The 5,397-nt window shown below is 38.7% G+C and overlaps 1 pseudogene; it reads left to right on the forward strand.

Annotated features, from left to right (window-relative positions):
* Window positions 1-1,651: 1,651 nt before the first annotated feature.
* On the forward strand, window positions 1,652-5,047 carry LOC138004886 (galanin receptor type 1-like; annotated as a pseudogene).
* Window positions 5,048-5,397: the final 350 nt, after the last annotated feature.

Genomic DNA, 5,397 nt, shown 5'->3' on the forward strand with positions numbered 1-5,397 from the left:
TGTTTTCTCACAAAGGGGTTGTAAAGTGACTAAATTATCTCCTCACAACAAGGAAATCCTTTGGTTTGATTAAGGGTCGCGAACGGACGATTTCATTTCGGAAACAATTTGTCAGTTGAAGAACACTGTGCAAGCACGCACGAATTTTTTCGGGAAACGATTGGTCAGACAGTAAATCACTGTGAAGGGATTACAAGACTCAGTCGAAAACCAGCAAGTGTTGATTGAAAATGATTGAAGATAAACATTAGTGATCTTAAAGTATGAAAAGACAAACGCTGGGCGTGGTTCCAAAAATTAACATGGGTTGTCGTGACCCCGCGATGATCCGCCTTTTTTTTGTTGACGTCATAAATTAATTTGCATCGTTGTTTTCAAAGAACTATCTTAATGCAAATTAATTTGTGACGTCAACCCGGTATCGAACCCATTCTTCTTTATTGCTCGGTTATGGATCAGAGTATGATCACTTTTCCCGTCTTTGAAAGTCAATAAAAAGGTGACATTTCAATTAAAAGGTTCTATAAACAACACGATGCATTTGGGACGATTTCGGAGAATAAACAAAGTGAAAAAGTGTGTTGAGGTGATAGGCACAGGTTTGCCGCATTTAGTTGTCTTGAGACTTATGTCGCAATCAGAGGCAAATCGGAAGGACAGAGACGGACACCGAAGAGATAAATGTTGGGTTTAAGTGAAACGTCTTCTTAAAAGCTTACACTACAAAAAAAATGTGATATCCTTTCAAATTGACCTTGGTGAGTAAATGTCATGACTCTTATTCCACTTAAGCTGTATTCAACTGACGTCAAGCATCAGACTCACCGAAATTAAGCACGATTCACCAAGAAAGTCAATCACGTTCAAGTTAATTGTACATAAATCAAATATTTTTTGTCTGAAATTGCCAAGTTTGTGGAAATATTACATTACCATTTTTTTGACAATTCTTAGGTCAAAGCTACAGCAGTTGTTGGGTCGTGAATATTCTGTTGACAGTTCTTTCTCCTAGCAAGAAAAAGGGTGGGTGAATATCGTAAAGCGAGTTAAAAACGAAACGATGAGATGAAGATCAGCAAAACTTCAACCGAGAAATTAATAATGCCAGCGGTAAAACGAAGTTTACATTCGTTCAGTGAATATTAATACTGTAAATGTCCTTGAAAATCACGAAAACCGTGCTAAGGACTCATCCGTGTATCTCACGGAATAGTCAAATCAGCCTAGTTGGTTTGATGACCATTGTAATCCCAAGAAATTGTTTCAAAAAACTTATCTTTACACCGTGTTTTTCAGAAAAAAATCAGTTTATGTTAAAAAAAGAAAAATGGTGTTATTGCGGTGGAAAATATTTTAGCATTAGAAAAAAAGGGTTTTATAAGCATTCTAACATAGTCTCCCTTTTTGCGGAAATGTACGATTTGTTAAAGCAATACGTGTCGATGACACAAAATGCGTGACTTGCATTTTCTACCTGGTGATTTACATGCACGATCGAGTAACCAGTTGATAACAGCCTGACATCTGTCAACTTAATGAATACTAAACTATGAGAGTCATTCCTCTAAAAGATCATGCTAATTTATATTATAAGTTAATATCTTGCTCAATAATCAGATTAAATTGAAAAGTATGACAAGACCAAGCGAAACCAATTTTGAGCCTCAACATTGCCGTGATTGCACAGGTGACAAAACTCACAGGTGACAAAGAGAAGAAGAAGAATAAGAACAAGAATAAGAATAAGAATAACAACAAGAATACGGTTAAACCAAGAGATTAAGAAGAAAGAATGAGAGCGGCTACAGACAGCTTAATAACGACCCAGAATCCCGGATGGCCAACGGCACGGCAAAAGATCTCTCAATCTCTCAATCTCTCTGAACTGCACGGCTTTGTTTGGATGGATGCGATTTTCGTCATCGAATTTGTCGTCAATTTTATTATGAACGCTTACACGATCACCGTCTTTGCAAGAAACCAAAACTTATGCAAGCGAACGACTTATCTGATCATAAATCTCACCGTAGCGGATTTACTGTCGGGAGCAGTTTATTCTACTTGCATCGGACATCGGACCTCCAGCCTGGTTTTAGCTGGCAGAAATTGAGTAGCGTGACATTTCTGAGCATATTTACCATATCCACCTTGACTAATCTTTCTTTAATCTCCTTAGAACGCCTTCATGCAACAGTTTATCCGTTTCGGCATTGTTCAATTGGGAAAAATGTGTATTTTAAAGCCCTTATTTTCGGTTGGCTTTTATCTTTATCGATCTCATGTGTGGACGCTGCTCTTTTTGTCTTTATGCCGGTTAATTTTTTTTACGCCTGGGCATCACATATCGTGTTTGCTCTTCTGATAGTCTCGTTTTCTTTCATAATTATCATAAAAAACGTCCACAAACATCCTCCTCCAATGTCTTATGGCACAGTTGCTGATTCTGGTACCAAATTATCATTAACACTTTTTATAGTAATTGTTGTATCTGTGGTGACGACTCTGCCGTGGGCTTCATATGCAGCCATCAAGCCTATGCATATTTGGAATAGCAAGTCCCAAACTGAGAGTGGGTTCACCATCATAAACGACATCGTCCATGGACTCTACTATGCGTGTTCAATTGCAAATCCATTGATTTATGCTATAAGAATGAAAGAGTTTAGGAAAGCGGTGATCAAAGGAATCCCCTGCAAGAGGTCACTGGATGAATCAACTTGATCAAGCAATTGAACTTGACGCAGACTGACGCTTGGGACCGTAACAATCTTCTTCCCAGGATCTCTCCTAAACAAAGGAAGAGCGTAAGATTAGAGCAATGGTACTAGTGTAGCACGTGCATTAGGAATGCGAGTTTTTTTCCTCGTGCGCCTGCGTGTGCGTCATTAAACAAATGCATGAGGCTCATGAATGGGCCCTGACCAATCTCTCCCAAAGATCTCCTCTTGATAGGCAAGGCTGCTGTTGAAGGGCTCTTTGTTGCTTCAGTTTGCAAACGTAGCATAGACAAATCCATTGTTCCTTTACAATGGAAAACTTCGAGGATGGACATTATCTACAAGAAAGGTGACCGCTCAGACAGGAACAAATATAGCCCCCTACAGATGCCATACGCACCCAGTAAATTGCTGGGGGCCTTGTGTGTGCTTTACAACCGAAATTGGCCACGTAAGTGATAATCAATGGGGATCTCGCCGAGGAGGGGCTTCTAATATATTTAACTGAAACTTGGAGAAAGGCGGTTAACAATGGGAAGTGGTTGGCGTAGTGTTCATCGACATCCAGAAGGCTCTTGATAACTTTCCACTCCATAGGTAGGTACAAACTAAAGGGTCATTGGTCTAACTGGAAATAGGCTTGACTGGATATGCTAAGGCATAGAAAACAGTTTGCTGTGGATAGTGGCGGCAAGTCAGTTTAACGTGATGTACCACAAGGCTCCTTAATGGGACCAAGATTATCCACTTATTACACCAATAATCTCCCACTGAGATGCATGGGAACTTGATATCTAGTTAGCAAAAGAGTGGACGATGTAGATGACGGCGTAAATAGAATCCTCACCTCTAAATAACAAGCTTATCCTAGACACTGGGAAATCCGAGGCCATGATAATAAGTAACAAAGCCTTCCGCAGGCTGCTCATCCCAAATGTTTGGGGGTTATTATCGACACCCAACTATCCTGGCACAACCACGTAGAGCCCCTCCGCAAATCGTTCCGAACCAAGGACAATGAATTAAAAAGACTAAGGTGTTTACTAACTAACACACGTAAAACTATTTACTTCTCTAGTATTGTACCCACTGTTACATACTGTAATCTAGTGTGGGGTACATCCTCACCATACCTGGTCAATGAAATAGATCACAAAAATGCAGGAGCAGCTAAAATAGTATTTAGATTGCGTAATGATATTTCTGACAAGGATGCTTTTGCAGGCACTCGTTGGCTATCTATCAGTGACCTGTACAAGATGAAGCTTTTTAACGCTTATGAACAGTGTGCACACTAACCAGCCAAAGTTTGGTTAGCCATAGTTTACGTTATAAATACACGCTACGTAACAGAAATAACTCCACAGTACCACGTTGTTAATTTTAACTTGGGCAGAACCACATTAGCATACAGAGGACCAATGGCTTGGAACCTCCTTACGGAACAATTAAAAATTCTCCTATCACTACAACGCTTTAAGCCATAACTAAAGAATAAAATGGGACCTGGTTACAAATATCAATTTCTCAAAGGAAGCCTGTCTTAATAACAACAAACACTCTGACTTTTCATTCTATTAACCTTTTTTAAATTCCATTCACTTGATTAGTTTTTCCTCGTGCCTCGTTTTAGTGTTTTAACTTTTTGGTTTTTTGCTTCAACTTCTTTTTAATGTTTTAACCTAGTGGTTTTAGTACAAGTAAATAGCTTCTTAATTTAATATTCTTTTTAGTATTCAGATAATTGCATTTGTATAATGATGTACATGTAAATATTTAGAAAGTCCACATCAGAGTATGCTGCCTTTAATTCAGCCTGCTTTACCAAATAAAGCATGTATGCATGGGCTCAGAATCGCGAACATTCGCACACCTGTGTGTATTGTAAGACAAAGGTATCTGAATGAAAGGACTGTATAATTTAAGTGCGGGTTATTGACCAAGCATGGTAGTGATCCCCGCACTTTTCTGAACAATGAAAGGAATTGTTGTGAAATTGTGTGAAACGAGAAAAACAGATTTAGGATCCATTCCAGCACACCTTATGAGTTCTGTGAAAACAAGACACCAAATGCCTTTTCACTTGGGATGCTTCGTTTCTTTGGAAAATAGTCAAACCCATTGTAATAGTAAAAAAATCAAAAACTATAGGAAAAGGTCCCTCGTGTTAATCCTCAGAGTGCTATTTCGGCCAAAATCGAGACCGACTGTGCGGATTCAAATATGAAATATCCCATAGTCAATATTTTCTTGTTACTGCATTTTTCCAGTCAACATCAGGAGAACTGGGAGCGAATCCAGAAACTAAAATTAAGGTTAGCTTTTTTTGCTATTAATAAAATACAATGTTCATCCATTTGTGTATCCATATTTTTCCTTTAGCAGCCCACATTGGTCTCTTTGGGATTTTTTTTACTTTGAGAAATACCATTGCAACCGGCGAACGACCGCCACTTTTTTTCTGTACATGAGAAAAAAAACATCCACAACAAATTCAAAATAACCATTGATTAAAACTTTTTTTCCTATCTGTCCCTGAAAATGAAGTGCTCAAGTACCATTCTTGTAGGATTCGTAGAAGGCCACCATTTTCATCGATTGCTGTGAACTTTGGCGTGTTGACTGGAGAGATAAGGCCCCAGTTTACCTAGAATCTCGTCTTTGTAGCTTTTATTACGCC

The sequence above is a fragment of the Montipora foliosa genome, chromosome 6, assembly GCF_036669935.1.
Source record: "Montipora foliosa isolate CH-2021 chromosome 6, ASM3666993v2, whole genome shotgun sequence".
NCBI lineage: Eukaryota > Metazoa > Cnidaria > Anthozoa > Scleractinia > Acroporidae > Montipora > Montipora foliosa.